Consider the following 16,329-nt stretch of genomic DNA (forward strand, 5'->3'; position numbering starts at 1 on the left):
TTGAAAAAAAAAAACAACAACTGCAGAGAAGAAGGAAGAAGGACTTGGTTCTTCGCAGTGCTCTCGAGAATGTGTGGTCCGTTGCTGGATAATTCACGAAAAGACTTCAGCTTTTTCCATCCAAGGGTGGAATTTTCCTTTTTCAAAACCTTGTCAATAGCCATCACTGTACGTGTAAAATATCCATATGTAAATCAACATAGCACATGTGATTAGGAAGTGAAAGTTTGTGATCTGAGGGAGGGGAAAAATACAGCAGCTGTGTAGCTGAGCCTTCTAACATGATTTATTCTCCAAATGCACTTAGAGGAAGTGTTGTAACCCTCCTATATCAAATAAAACATAAAATAAAATCTGGTTTAAGGTTACCAACTCCAGGAAGCTTATGCTGGTACAGTAGCATGTGTGGGATAATATTTAGACATTTCACTAACATACTTGGAACATGGCAATCCACACTCTTGTTTCTCTGTTTTTTTTGTTTCTTGTATGTCAAGATTTTAATTTCCTTGGGACAGGGATCTTTCTCTGCCAAACACGACGGAGAGCATACGTGGTTCTGGTAATTATTGCTATTACTCAGTACATAGCTGTATGATAGTTATTTAAGAATGGGAAATGGGTAGTTCCCGAAATCATGGAATACCAACTCAGACAAACAGTCAAACAATAAACAACAGCCTAATCTAGGAACGACCAAGAACTCTCCCATCAACATTGACAGGGCAAGCCACGAGTAGATAAACAGAGAGCACATTTAATAATAATAATAGTAAAGTTGGAAGGGACCTTGAAGGTCATCTAGTCCAACCCCCTGCTCAAGCAGGAAACCCTATACCATTTCGGACAAATGGCTGTCCAGTCTCTTCTTAAAAACTTCCAGTGTTGGGGCATTCACCGCTTCTGGAGGCAGGTTGTTCCACTGGTTAATTGTTTTAATTGTCAGGAAGTTTCTCCTTAGTTCTAGATTGCTTCTCTCCTTGATTAGTTTCCACCCATTGCTTCTTGTCCTGCCTCCAGGTGCCTTGGAAAATAGCTTGACTCCCTCTTCTTTATGGCAACCCCTGAGATATTGGAACACTGCTATCATGTCCCCCCTCGTCCTTCTCTTCATTAAACTAGACTTCTAGCACTGATGATGGTACCTAGTCGGGTGATGAAATGTCTGCAAGAAAACAGCCATGCTCAGAGAGAGCACCAAGGGCTCCTCAATTCAACCTGAGCTACAAATATTACTTTCTATTGGTACTTCCTCTATACTCTGCTAGTTTTTTTTGTTTCCTCCTGTGCTCTTTTTTCCAATTAGGGCTTCCGTATTTGGACTGGAAAAAACCAGGCATCCACCAGATGGTAGCCAAGATGTCCATATCTCTCGGCTGATATCTAGCAATCATTTTAGATCAGCAGTCCCCAACCCCCGGTCCGTGGACCGGTACCAGGCTGCGGCATGCCAGCAACCGGTCCGCACAAAGAAGCAAAGCCCCATCTTTGGGATGCAGGCAGCATACAAAACCACGCACTCTCTGGTCTGTGGAAAAACCTTTCTCCATGGAACCAGTCCCTGGTGTCCCAAAGGTTGGGGACCTCTGTTCTAGATACCAGTAGCCCTCTTTCCTATCCCCTTTTTACTTCTTCTTTGCTTGGAGCTCCTTGGAACCAAGTTGGGCTAAGGCCCCAAAAACAATGCACATCTGTCTTTGTGAAAAATGAATAGATGTGCACTTATATAAAGGGTTGCCCCTTTAAATCCTATCCAGCATCTTTTATCTTTTGCCCAAGAGGCAGTGGAACTTTTTGTTCTTTCTCATTTTGACACAACCAAACCAAAACACCCTTCCTAGTACATATAATGTGATGATTTATTGCCATCGGGGAAGTCCCAGCTTGTCACAGAGGTAATAGAAATAAATTTATGACAATGGTTCTGCATTCATTAGATAAGTGGGTTGCATCCTGTGCTGGAAAAAAAAAAAGCTGAAATAACAAGAAGTTGGAATTTCCCAATCTTCCCATTTCATATCTGCTGTTCCGTAAGCAGCCCCTACTGCTGATTAAAACTTAGATCCCCATCCCTCTCTTTGCTGAAATGATCTAATTGAAGCCCTTGTATCGACTGAATCAATAAGCTGCTGCTCCTCCCAACCCACAAAATTAAGAATTAAGCCCTCCTCCCAACCCACAAAAATTTAAGAAAACCATTACAGAGGGCACAAAGCCCAAGGGCCGTGTTCAGAGAGGGTTATGATGTTACCCAGATAGCGATCTCAGTAATGTAGGAGGTTGCAAGAGCCCTGGTGATGCAGTGGTTAGAATGCAGCATTGCAAACTAACTCTGCCCACAGCCTGGAGTTCGATCCTGGCAGGGCTCCAGGTTGACTCAGCCTTCCATCCTTCCGAGGTCGGTAAAATGAGGAGCCATATTCCTGGGGGGGGCAATAGGCTGACTCTGTAAACCGCTTAGAGAGGGCTGTGAAGGACTGTGAAATGGTATATAAGTCTAATGCTATTGTTACTGCAGGCTAACTCTGCTCACAGCCTGGAGTTCGATCCTGGCAGGGCTCCAGGTTGACTCAGCCTTCCATCCTTCCGAGGTCGGTAAAATGAGGACCCAGATTCCTGGGGGGGCAATAGGCTGACTCTGTAAACCGCTTAGAGAGGGCTGTAAAGCACTGTGAAATGGTATATAAGTCTAATGCTATTGTTACTGCAGGCTAACTCTGCTCACAGCCTGGAGTTCGATCCTGGCAGAGCTCCAGGTTGACTCAGCCTTCCATCCTTCTGAGGTCGGTAAAATGAGGACCCAGATTGTTGGGGACAATAGGCTGACTCTGTAAACTGCTTAGAGTGGGCTGTAAAGGACTTTGAAGCTGTATATATGTCCAAGTGCTATTGTCACTTAGTTATAAGTCACTATCTAAGAGCATGGTTGTGCAGTGGTTAGAATGCACTATTGCAGATTAACTCTGTCCACTGCCAGGAGTTTGATCCTGACCGGCTCAAGGTTGACTCAGCCTTCCACCCTTCTGAGGTGGGTAAAATGAGGACCCAGATTGTTGTGGGCAATATGCTGACTCCGTAAACTGCTTAGAGAGGGCTGGTAAAGGACTTTGAAGCTGTATATAAGTCCTAAGTGCTATTGCATCATAAGTCCAGGGGATTGCTCAGTTTAGAGTAAACGCAAAGTCATAAATATTTCTAACTAAATAAAGGACGCTAAAGGACCATTAAGTTCAGAGCTGAGAGTTATTAACTGCCTTTCCAGTTACGCTCTAGCTTTCCAACTGCCTTCAGGTTTAGTAAAGTACCTTTAAGGTTTATAAAGTACAATCGGTCGTTGCACAGAGGTGTAATATTGTGGTGCTGCCTTTTTTTGTTTTGTTGTTTTTTGGTGGGGAACATAATTACTGTCTCATTATTGAATATTGTGCATTTTCAGCTACATGGCACAGTTTGCAGCTTAATATGAACCCAGTTGTGCTTTAGTCTACAAACCCCAATTAAGCAAAACCAGGTCGTTGAATGCTGCATTTGTGATTAAATTTTGGTTCAAGCATACGCTTACCATAATAATGACATGGGGGAAAGCATCTGTAATTACTTAAATATGTGCAGCGTTCATCTGCTTGGCTTTGGAGGATCAAAGCTGCTGTTGCATTCATAGAATATACAGTATATCTGATACATATTTCAAGCAAATAGGAATTTTGGCAGCCCTGTCCTGGTTATGCTGCAGGAGACTGCCACCTAGCAGCAAATGACAGATTTTCAGGCCACAAAGAAAGATCTCCTCTAAGAGTAACAAATGTCATTTTTAAAAACAGGGTAGGACGGGGTGATGAACCCAAATTTAAGGAGAAAGCAAACACAGTTTTGCAAGCCACGGAGGTCTTGCCATATGTTTTATTAGTGCTTAAGAAACAAGGTAAGCAACTCACAGTACAAACTGATTTATCACCCAGAAGGGCTATCTCCAGCCCCCCCCCCCGAATCCCTTCAGTTCACATGAGAGTCACCAGTTACAGAGATGCTATATTTTTTCTATCCTGCTCTATGGAGTAGAGAGTTGGTCTCTGACAGAAGGCCACCTGAAGAGACTAGAAACATTTGAAATGTGGATTTACAGGCGGCTGTTACGTAGAAGCTGGGTTGACAAGATCAGAAATGAGGAGGTGATAAGCCGCCTGGGAAAGCCAAGGGAAATCATCAAAACAATTAAAAAACGAAAATTAGAATATTTCGGACATGTGATGCGACACCCAGAAAAACACGGCCTACTCCATTTAATCCTCCAGGGAAAGATTGAAGGCAAACGAGGTCCAGGCAGAAGAAGAACATCGTGGCTTCAAAATCTAAGGTCCTGGTTTGGACAAAACTCAGCAGCACTTTTTTGTGCGGCTATTGATAAAAACAGGATCTCCAACATGATCGCCAACGTCCGATAACGGATATGGCAGAAGAAGAAGAAGAAGTTACAGAGAGAGCAGAGATGGCTTACATTCAGCGGCCATGAAGATTACGAAACGGTGGATTCATTGTAACTGCATTGCTTTAGTATAGATTAAAGCTGCCGTTAAGGGGAATCAGGAATGAAGCATTCTATCAAGATCTGCATTTAGCGACATATATTCTGCAGTGTTGAGATTCAAATAGGTGAACAACCGGTTCTCTGTGTGGATGTTGCTTCCGGAAGTCCGTTCTGGGCCTGGGCAACAAAAAAATTAGCTACCGGTTCTGCCAAACTGGTGCAAACCGGCTGAATCCCACCACTGATATTCTGGCAACGTTAATGGACACCGCGTCGCTAACTCTTCAGAGTCTCGTGCACCGAGCATTTTGCCTTAATGAGCCTATCTGGATTCCACTTTTTTTAAAAGAAGAAGCAATTGCCATTTAAAACGGATTCTATACTGGGATTCTCATGTAACAGTGAAGCAAGCTGGGTATGCCGAGTCTCGTCTTCCATTCAGACAAGCATTTCACAAAAAAGCTGTTGATTTTGGAGAGATGAAATCAGCAAGCAGAGAACCCAACAGGCTGAGTTCCGCCAATGTGTCGAAACATAGTTTGTTTAACTAGTGTTTACTGAATGAAGGTTATGATGTTTAAACCTCTGGTCAAGCTGCACAATATTCTATAATAAGACAGTAGTTATGTTCCCAACCAAAAAAACAACAAAACAAAAAAAGACAGCACCACAATATTACACCTCTGTGCAATGGCTGGTTGTACTTGGTAAACCTTAAAGGTACTTTACTAAACCTGAAGGCAGTTGGAAAGGCAGTTAATAACTCTAAGCTCTCAACTTAATGGTCCTTTAGGGTCCCTTATTTAGTTAGAAATATTTATTAATTTGCATTGACCACCAGATCTGAAAGGGAGGGTATACTTTGGGTCTGGTCTATTAAACCATATCATTTGTTGTTGTTGTTAATTGCGAAGTCGTGTCCAACCCACGGCGACCCCATGGACAACGTTCCTCCAGGTCTTCCTGCCCTCTACCATCTTCTGGAGTCCATTTAAGCTCACGCCTCCTGCTTCAGTGACTCCATCCAGCCACCTCATTCTCTTTCATCCCCTTCTTCTTTTGCCCTCAATCTTTCTCGGCATCAGACTCTTCTCCAGTGAGTCCTTCCATCTCATTAGGTGGCCAAAGTACTTGAGTTTCCACTTCAGGATCTGGCCTTCTAAAGAGCAGTCAGGGTTGATCTCTTCTAGGACTGACCGGTTTGATCGCCTTGCAGTCCAGGGAACTCGCAGGAGTCTTCTCCAGCATCATAGTTCAAAGGCCTCCATTCTTTGGCGCTCAGCTTTTCTTATGGTCCAGCTTTCACAGCCATGCATTGCAACTGGGAAAACCACGGCCTTGACTATACGCACTTTTGTTGGCAGGGTGATGTCTCTGCTTTTTAGTACACTGTCTAGATTTGCCATAGCTTTCCTACCCAGGAGCAAGCGTCTTTTAATTTCTTGGCTGCAGTCCCCATCACCGAACTGTGTTTTCACTGTTGCAGTGCCTGTCCTATAGATTCAGAAGACCTTCTCTGGGTCAGTCTGGATCCTTGAACTGGGGCAGAAGATGAACTCGGCCCTCTGAATGTCCTACTCCTTATTAGAGTAACAGTGCATCATCACAATGCAACACCAACAACTGATGTACAATATACTTCCTTCTCGGTTTCCCAACAGTGTTATGACACCACTAGGGATCAACAACACTCTATGGATGACAGTGTGGCGAAGGTACGCTGACTCACCCTCGGGCAACTTAAGCAAGATCAGGGCTTACAACTTATTCACACCTCCCACATTTCACGGATCCTGAAGTGACTAGCCGGGATGGCTCTCTTTGCATTTTTTTTTTAGGAGAGTGGGTGGATCACCTGTTTTTCAATTCACTTTGAGCCACGCAAGCATCTTGTGGACATCGTGTCTTTTCCAATAGCTTCGGTAGTGGCCAGAAACCAATTCTTCCTTCACAGATGGATGCTTTGTTGGCTTTTTTTCTTTTAAGGAAGAAGATGAGATCCTATCTTTGGGGCGTTTTACAATGTCCTTCTTTAGAGAAAATGTCTTTTTTCAGGCTTGGTAGCAAACCAAATGTTCAGCAGAGATATCTGGAACTCATTTTATGAGTGTGTGTACGCGGTGGTGGGATTCAGCCAGTTCGCACCACTTCGGCAGAACCGGTAGCTAATTTTTGGTTGCCCAAGGCCCAGAATGGACTTCCGGAAGTGGCATCCACGCAGAGAACCGGTTGTTCACATATTTGAATCCCACCACTGTGTGTACCTGCTCATTCAAAGGAGAAAAAGAAAAGTTTAGGCATGCTATGGGGAGGGGTGATGGTGACCGGGTGGAGGGTCCATCAGACATGAACCAACGAATGGTGATGATTCAATGAAGAGTTTTCCATGCTCAGCTGTTTACTAGGAGGAACAGACTCCCAATCAGCTGTTGTTTCTCTGTAGGCTTGGGAGATCTGCAAGCAGTCAAATCCCATCAATCCAGCCATGCTCTCAAGCAGAATTGGAAGAGCTGGGTGACCAAAAGGCTTGCTGTCTAAAAGCACCCACGGAAACTGCTTCTCACAGGACCCATTTTATGACATAATGCCAGAGCAGTAGAGCCTCCAAAGAACTTGATGCCCTTGTACGTTTCAGACCTCTGTTTGGTAGGCTTTATTGTGTAACCATCTCCTTAAATATAGTCTATCTTAGCTTCCAATAACAAACAGTTGGGTCTCTTAGGAAAGCTGGCATATTGCCAGCTATGAAATCAACAGCCTGTAATGGGTGTGTATGCATGAAGTCACTATTGTGTGCCTATTCTAAGTGCAAATGTCTAGCTATAAGGGTATGTACTAAGGTCATATCTGAGTTATCAGAGAACCCACCCAGAATATAAAAATATTCAAATTATACTAGCCAGGCTGCTGATGCAGGTGTAATGTAATAATAAATGGAAAAGATAACAACCTATAAAGACCTGCAAATAGAAATGGAACGACTGTGGCAAAAGAAAGCAAAGGTAGCACCAATAGTAATAGGCACCTTGGGTGTAATCCCAAATCAACTGGCCCACACTTGAACACCATCGGCATTGACAAATTCACCATCGGTCAATTGCAAAAGGCAGCTTTACTTGAAACAGCTTGCATCCTGTGACGATATCTGTAACATCATCAAACAATGACATCTGCCTATTTGGTTATTAAATTTGTTTGCTACCCATCTCACCACAGGGTGACAAGAAGTCCTTGGGAAGGACTCGATAGGTGGACAAAAATGCCAAATCCAGTCTGAACATCTGGCTGATTGCACGATGAACAATGATAATAAAAACAACTGGATTTCAAGCCGAGGACCCAGAGAAGAAACTTGTACAACTGGAATTAATCTACCCTAACAGATTAATGTTGCCTTTTCTGTCTCCTTTTGGTAATTAGGCTACTTCATTTCTGATTTTACTCTTATTTTTAATTCTCTTAGTTGTATTTCTGTGTTCTACATTTGACTGGTTAATAACCACGCATAAATCTCTGCGTTCACTTTTTCAAATCAAGCTTGGTGAACTTTAGCTCTGAAGGACAATAAATTGCAGGAAGGTGCCATAAAGTCCTAAAATATAGAATTAGAATGTCTTGCAATTACCAGGAGCAAAATGTTATGCACAAGGTCTATAAAGTATCTGCATTATGCCAAAATGGACCTTATGAGACTGACAGACATCAGTGCTTATTTACCTAACACAATCCTTCACCCAGCCCGAATCCTTATGATGGCAGTAATCAGGATCTGTATTGGGTTCTTTCTGAGGTGGACTGTTTTCTGCAGACGTTTCCTAAACAGGCTATATATGATAATATCAGTGCACAGGGGAATGCGGTTTGCTGGCTGTTCACAGCCAGTGCATGCACTGTTGTTACACAGCCTGGTGACCAAACACCTGCAGAAAACCAACCCCAGCTCAAGAAACTCCAAGAAGCCAACTCTCTGGTATTAAGGATCAACCCCGAGTAACATATATACCAGTGATGGTGAACCTTTTAAAGACCAAGTGCCCAAGAACCGCCCTGCCCCCCGCCCCACCTACCCGCAGGGCCACCCACCACCTCCACAGCCCACCGCAGATCGCCCAGGTGACCCAGCAGCACCATGGCGGCCATGCCCTCCGCCCGCGCCCCGCAGCATCATCTGCGCACGACGGAGCATGAAGATGGAGTCTTGTCCCTGCTGCCTGGCTGCCATGTCCTTGGTTGCGCTGCTCCGTGCGGGCCACACCCGGGGGTGACTCTCCTGCGGGGGGGCTGCTAGTGAGGAGGGGACTGCGGGGGAAGGCGGGGCTGGGGTGACGGCACGCGTGCCCACAGAGAGGGCTCTGAGTGCCACCTCTGGCACGCGTGCCAGAGGTTCGCCACCACTGATATATACTCTCCGGTAGGATCCATAGACCTCCACCCTTGCAAACATCTGGAAACGGTTTCTAGAGAAAAAGCATTCCCCTTTGCTTTTGTTAAGAGAGGAGGATGACCACCCATTGAAGTCATAAAGCTCTTGCTGACATCACCGCCCTGCTGCTTAAAAGGACATTTGTTCACAAGGCAGCATCAGGAAGGCAAAGAACGTAAAGCTGTCCCGAGGGTAGAAAGATGAAGAGGGAGAAGGGGCGAGGTTATAAGAGGGGGCGTTCTAAAGGTTTGATGTCCTCAGATGCCTGACAAACACTTTCTGCCGTCAGTTGTACCGTTTGCTCTTAGGTTCTTTTGTTTTGTTTTGTTTTGTTTTTCTTCCACATTTCGGCAAGTGTGATGTTAAGGATCAACATCTCCATCCATCTAAGTCCTCTCCTCTATGTTCCCTGTATGTTTATCTACAAAGTCCTGCCTGCCATGTCTTGTGAATGGTTGATGTCAGAAAGGTGAGTGTTTTTCATACAGAGACCAGCGGTTCTCTTTGTAAAAAGGAAGGGTTCACACACAGGTTACGTTCTTGTGGTGGACTGCTAGCTTGGGGCCTTGGTATGTTGTGGGAACTCGGTGGTTATGGCTTGTGAAACAGTGTTAAACGTTTAATTGGACACTTTCAAATATTTCGTTTTAATTAAATTTTTAATTAGGTGTAATATGTATTTATGTTAGCTTTTTATCTAATCTGTCAGCCGCCCTGAGTCCGAAAGGAGAAGGGCGGGATATAAATGCAATTAATAATAATAATAATAATAATAATAATAATAATAATAATAATAATAATAATAATAATAATAATAATAAGGGAGAATATTTGTAGCCCATTTGTAGTTGGTATGAGGGGTCCTTGATGCTCTCTGAGCTTGCTTGTTTTCTTGCAGACGTTTCCTTACCCAACTAGGTAACATCATCAGTGCTAGACGGGAGTGGGATTTGAAGAATGGAGGAGGAGGAAGAGGAAAAGGAGGAGGACTGTGGGGGTCCTTAGTGCTCTCCAAGCTTGCTTGTTTTCTTGCAGATGTTTCATTATCCAAAGTAGGTAACATCATCAGTGCTAGTTACCTAGTTTGGGTAATGAAACGCCTGCGAGAAAACAAGCAAGCTCAGAGAGCACCAAAGGCCCCTTCAGAGATAAAGGTTTAACATGTTGCGTGAACTTAGCCAATGATGGTTTGTTTAAGAAATCATGCTTAAATCAAGCCCTACCTGAACGGGCTGCGAGATGCTCAAAGGTCAAATAAGGAATTCTGAAATAGATCTCTAAATATTGGTGAAAGGATGGAATATCTTTGAAGGATTTAGAAGGTTAGTTCCAGTTTTTTTAGTAATTGAATATCTGGATCCTGTAGTCTGTATATCCTAGAATTTGAGAAAATGGCTTTCCCCTATAACTTACTGATTAAGTACGGCAAGTGGCAAAAAGTATTAGTATTTGCAGATGTTAATTTATAGATTAAGTTTCAGATTAAAACATATCACGATAATTCAAACAAACATTTGTGACCAGGTGATCTAGATGTTTATTAACTTAGGTGACTTAATTTTTTAGTAACTGAATATCTGGATCCTGGTCTGAATATCCTATTATTTGAGAAAATGCTGAAGCTATGACTTTCCTCTATAAGCTATTGGTTATGTATGGCAAGTAGCAAAAAAATATTAGCATTTGCAGATGCTAATTTATAGTTTTAGTTCCAGATTTAAACATGTTACGATAATTCAAACAAAAGTTTGTGATCAGGTGATCTAGATATTTACTAACTTAGATGCTAGAAAAGCTTGCTCTCTTTCTCTCTCTTTTTAAACTCCAAAACTGCACTTGGCTTGGATGATTCTGCCAAAAGAAGACATGTCTTCCGTCTTCCGACAGCAACCCAGCTAAGTTTATCCCCTGTTAAACAGCACACATTTTCTCATCCTTGATCTTGGGTGGCCTGATTTTGGTGTGGTGAAAATACTGTAACATTAAAAAAAAAGTTATGCATATTTAATTTAGAAAAAGAAAAAAAAATCTCCAACCAATCAGGATATAATACAAGAGTTGCTTGATAGCGAGATGGGCAGCATATAAATTTAATATAGAATAGAATAGAATAGAATAGAAGCTGGAAGGGACCTTGGAGGTCTTCTAGTCCAGCCCCCCGCTTAAGCAGGAGAACCTACACCATCTCAGACAGGTGATTGTCTAGTCTCTTCTTAAAAGTCTCCAGTGATGGAGCGCCCACGATTTCTGGGGGTAAGCTGTTCCACTGGTTGATTGTCCTCACTGTCAGGAAGTTTCTCGTTAAATCCAGGTTGCTTCTCTCCTTGATAAATAAATACATTAAATAAATAAACAAAATAAGTGCAATGCACAGTACACCTCCTTTTAAAAGGCAAGCCTCTGTTTGCTTCCTGTTAATGCAGGCAGGTGAACTAGCCTTCTGAAACCACGTGAAAATCCTATGCAGCAACTATTACTAATGAATGCACACACACACAGAGAGAGATCAGGCTGATAAAATTGCATAGATGGGGCAATTTCGAAAGCAATGCTCTAGGAATCCTGTCTCTTCTGCACTGTTTAGGTTTGATGACTTCTACAAAAGTCAGCAGTCATGCCAGGCCTGAGCCAATTCGTTACACAAAGTCAGTCAGTTTGGCCTGCCCTCTGCTTGAGAAGTTCCCTTCAAAATCTCAACCACGGAAAACTGGAGCAATCCAACCGCTTTTTTTTTCTACGTACACCTAGTCCTCGCTTAGCGGCTCTTCACTTTGTGACCAGTCTTTGCATGGACAATCTTTGCAGGTCTGCTAAGCAAAGCAAAGCTGAAACAAGATCATCAGCCCAGTTGCGGTTTCTCTTAGCCACTGCTTTGCTTAACGACCAAATGGCTGGTTTTCGATTGTGGTTACGAACCGAGGAACACATGTAGGGAGAAATGCTGAGGCACACGTGGAACGGTGTCTAAAGCGAGGGATCCCAGATCTCCTCCCTCAAGAGATCCCAGTGGTTTGAGACACTTAAAACACCAATGGGGAAAAAAAAAAAGAGCGCCTTGTTTACAATGAGGTGGCCAACTATTAAACCACAATCACAACTAGTAATTTGCAAGGGATTACAGTGTAATCCTGTACATCTCTATTCAGAAGTAGGTCTCATCAAATCCAAGGACTCGTCCGCCAGCGAGTTAAAAGGCTTCATTAACTGAATCAAATCCGAATGCTTAAAGACAAACCTCTCAAGGATTGCCAGGTTTCTGGCAAGTGCTATCACCAGAGAAGGCAGCTTAAATGTTTGATCACCGAGGTCATATCAGCGGCAAAAAACACACCATCGATATTCTGAAGTGCTCGGTTGCCTTAACTGTAGACCTGCCAACCCGAGTTTGGGATGTTTGGTTTGTAAACAAATGCAGACTCCTAGAAACAACTTGGGAAACAAGGCGTAACTTTGGCCAACTCTGCCTGCAAATACATTTATTTTTATTTTATTTATTTATTTTATTTGATTTATATCCCGCCCTTCTCCCAACGGGCGGGCTGGGGAATTCTGGGAGTTGAAGTCCACAGGTCTTAAAGTGGCCAAGGTTGGGGACCCCTGCATTATTCGCTTGGGCTGGCTGTGTATTGTGTGAACCAAGCCATTTGTGATGTGTAAACGGTGACGAATAGCTTTGTGCATCGCTCGGGTCCGACTCAATAAATCATCGCTCGTTTAACGACGATGTGAGATCCCAAAGGTGCATTTTTCCACCAGGCAACTGGACTTTTTTTTTTGCTGTTCTTTGAAGACGTTTCGCTTCTCATCCAAGTAGCTTCTTCAGCTTCTTGGGTGACAAGCCAAATGTCTTCAGACAAAAACAAAGGAACTCCAGTTATCTCGTGAAAAAGCATCTTTGGCACCACCACGACCTGGAAGACTGAGAATCTCCATAGACATTTAGCAAGGATGTGGGGGTATCCCTCGGAATTGCAGTAAGATCCAGTGCATGAAGCCGCCTCTGCCTCTAAAACACTTTCTGGGGTTACAAGGTGGTGCAAGGATTCATAAGTTAATTCTCTTTTCTGTTCAATTTCGGTTCCCAGCCAGAAGTGGCTTATTCGGTCCGATCCCAAAGGTGCTTCCCCCCCCCCCCACGAGACAACTGGACTTTGTTTTTCTTTGAAGACGTTTCGCTTCTCACCCAAGAAGCTTCTTCAGCTCCGACTAAACGGTGGGGAACGGGTGCGATCCCAGCTTCCTTCTCCCCCCTTCTGCAACGCTCAGCCTTTCCCCAGACTGGATAGGACTACAACTCCCATCGTTTTTAACACCAGTGGGGATGCTGTCGGTCGCAGCCCAACCCATCCGAAGCGCGGGACCTCAACAGCCCTGTCCTACCTCGCGGGGTGGTCGTGCACAGCCCTCCCACCCTTGCAAGTGTCCCCGCGACCGTGCTTGGGGCATCCTCTTCCCTTCAGCCCATTTGCATGGGCATCTGGAATCTAGAATAGAGTAGAGCTGGAAGGGACCTTGGAGGTCTTCTAGTCCAGCCCCCTGCTCAAGCAGAAGAACCTTCCCAGAAGCTCCCCTCCCCAGCCCCCGTTTTGCAATTCCCGGAGGAGGATGGGGGGGGAAGGAAAAAAAAAAAGAAGGAAAAAAAAAAAGCGGAGGGAGACCAGGAGGCGACGGCGCCGCCTTTTCCCGGGGCGGCACGTGTCCGCTTTCGCCCGCCCGCTCGACTCCCGCCAATCAGCGCCCGCCCGCGTCGCTTCTTCTTTTCTTTTTTCTTTTTCGGGCGGGGCGGGGCGGAGGAGGCAGGAAGGGAAAAAGGAAGAGCCGCGCGGCGGGGGGCGGAGAATTGAGCGGAGACGCGGAAAAGCAGCGGCGGCGGCGGCGGCGGCGGCGGCTTCTCCGGCGCGAGACCCCCCAGCCCTTCCTACCTCCTTCCCTCCCTCCCTCCGCGGCGGCGTCGGCGTCGTCAGGTGAGCGAAGTGCGCCTGCGTGGAGCCAGGTTTTTTTTTTTTTTTCCCCTGGCTGGCTTGCGGTCTGCTACTCTTCGCCTTGCTCCCCCCGCCCCCCGCCGTCGTTCCAAGAAGGGCCTTGGGAACCTCCGTTTCCCACTTCCTTTCACTTTCTCCTTTGCACAGCCCCCCCTTTCCAACACGCCCCTCCCCCCGCACGCCCCTCCCCCTTGCATGCACGAGCCCGGACGCCCCTGCAGCCGCGGATCCTCCTACACGTGTGCATGCCCAAACCTAGACCCAACTCTTCTTCCTCCTCCCCCCCTTCCTGTACCCCGCTCATTTGCAGGAGGTAAGGAAGGTTTGGGGGGGGCGGCGGGGGCGGAGAAAAGAGGGGAGGGGAAAGCCCAGGCTCCTCTCCCCCTCTTGCACCCCATAAATGCAACTAAGTCTGGAGCTGGGCAAGCGGCGCTGATTAGGATCTCGCCTAAATCCGTGCTGAGCCGCTTGGCTAGCTAGAGATGGTATTTTCGGCGCAAGCAAGAGTGAGTTGAAACGATTTGGGCTGGGGGGAAAAAAAAATTCTTTCTAACAGTGCAGTAAAACTATTTGTAGCTGATAGACCCCCTTGGTGTATTTCGGTTTTGGGCATCCAGAAGCAAGGAGAAAGGGTCTGAAATGGTATAGACTGGCTTTCCTGCCTGAGCAGGGGGTTGGACTAGAGGACCTCCAAGGTTCCTTACAACTCTTGTTATTCTATTCTATTCTATTCTATTCTATTCTACATTCCATATTCTATTCTATTCTATTCTATTCTATTCTATTCTATTCTATTCTATTCTATTCTATTCTATTCTACAATCTGTCTATTCTATTCTATTCTACATTCCATATTCTATTCTATTCTATTCTATTCTACATTCCATATTCTATTCTATTCTATTCTATTCTATATTCCATATTCTATTCTATTCTATTCTATTCTACAATCTGTCTCTTCTCTTCTCTTCTCTTCTATTCTACAATCTGTCCTATTCTATTCTATTCTATTCTATTCTATTCTATTCTATTCTATTCTATTCTATTCTACAATCTGTCTATTCTATTCTATTCTATTCTACATTCCATATTCTATTCTATTCTATTCTATTCTATTCTATTCTATTCTATTCTATTCTATTCTACATTCCATATTCTATTCTATTCTATTCTATTCTACATTCTATATTCTATTCTATTCTAATGCAACAGCTGGGATGGCTTAAGGGGGTGTCGTGCGAAGGCAGGCGCAGTGGGGTTATTGTAAGGTGTTAATACAGCTTGTGAAATTATACTATTTCTTGACTCTTGGGCTTGAGGAAGTTTGTGAATTCTCAACCTTTAGAAACTTGTGCAAAGAGGGAGATCAACTGCTGCCTACAGGGATGTCAGATTCCAGGCCAGGAAAGATAAGGGGATAGGTTGTTGTTATAGTTGGGCCTGCACACATCACAAATAAAGAAAATGTTTATATGAGGGGGGGGTTGATTTGGATTGAGCTGTTGTTTTTTTTAGAGTCTTCTTGGAAGGAAGATCAGAGGAGAGAGAAAAGGATGGCCGGTGCCAAGGTCACTTTTTAAACATGAAGGGCCAAGTGAGGGGTTTTTTTTTCCCCTGATCAAAACCTGAAGGAAGTGGGAAGGGGAGGGGAGGAGTTCCAACTGCAAAGTTCACCCATGCCGTGGGATGAGTTGCCTTTGCCTCGGTTTCTCTGGACGAAGAAGTTATCCTCAGAGTTCAGTTCTGATAAATAGCCTTCTTTAAGAAGCTGGAGGACAAGGTGTAAAGTTGAAGGTGAAATGGGGAAACCAAACAAAGGGGCAAACTCTTCCCATCTCTTCCCAACTTCTTTGAGGGCTAGGAAGAGACCTCTCTGAACTTTGAGGACTGGGGAAAACCAACTAAGGGGCAAGGAGAGCTAGAACCAATTTCTCCCCTCTTTTGCAGCCAGAAAAATAACGTGTGTTTGGAGAGGCGTAAGAGCATCACACACCTGTAAAAGGAAGCCTCAGATTGAGAAAAGATACATAAGGGAGGTCAGAGTTATTTTCACAGAGAGATTCACTTAGACCAGGGGTAGTCAACCTTGGCTCTTTTATGACTCGTGGACTTCAACTCCCAGAATTCCTGAGCCAGCTAAGCTGGCTCAGGAATTCTGGGAATTGAAGTCCACGAGTCATAAAAGAGCCAAGGTTGACTACCCCTGACTTAGACCCAGCAAAAGCCTAAGTGGACCTCAGTAGAGTAAGGTTGGGTGTAAGGACCAGGTTCCCCCCTCCAATGTTCTGGAGCAAAGTGATAATGAATCTAAATGGATGGGGGAGTTTCTTTCTCCTTCATTATTTCCCCCCCCCAAGTTCCTTAACCCTTTATTCTCAGTCTTTTAAGATCGACCTTTC

The 16,329-nt window shown here is 44.5% G+C and overlaps 1 protein-coding gene across 1 annotated transcript in view; it reads left to right on the forward strand.

Moving 5' to 3' along the window:
* Nucleotides 1-14,425: 14,425 nt before the first annotated feature.
* The window catches only part of ZFAND6 (zinc finger AN1-type containing 6), a 46,452-nt gene continuing 44,548 nt past the window's right edge, over nt 14,426-16,329 (forward strand). Inside the window, exon 1 of the mRNA XM_015815283.1 lies at nt 14,426-14,436. The gene's annotated coding sequence lies outside the window, so the exon portion shown is untranslated. The remainder of the gene's footprint in view (nt 14,437-16,329) is intronic.

The sequence above is a fragment of the Protobothrops mucrosquamatus genome, unplaced genomic scaffold (assembly GCF_001527695.2).
Source record: "Protobothrops mucrosquamatus isolate PMUCROS unplaced genomic scaffold, P.Mucros_1.0 scaffold334, whole genome shotgun sequence".
In the NCBI taxonomy this organism is placed as follows: domain Eukaryota; kingdom Metazoa; phylum Chordata; class Lepidosauria; order Squamata; family Viperidae; genus Protobothrops; species Protobothrops mucrosquamatus.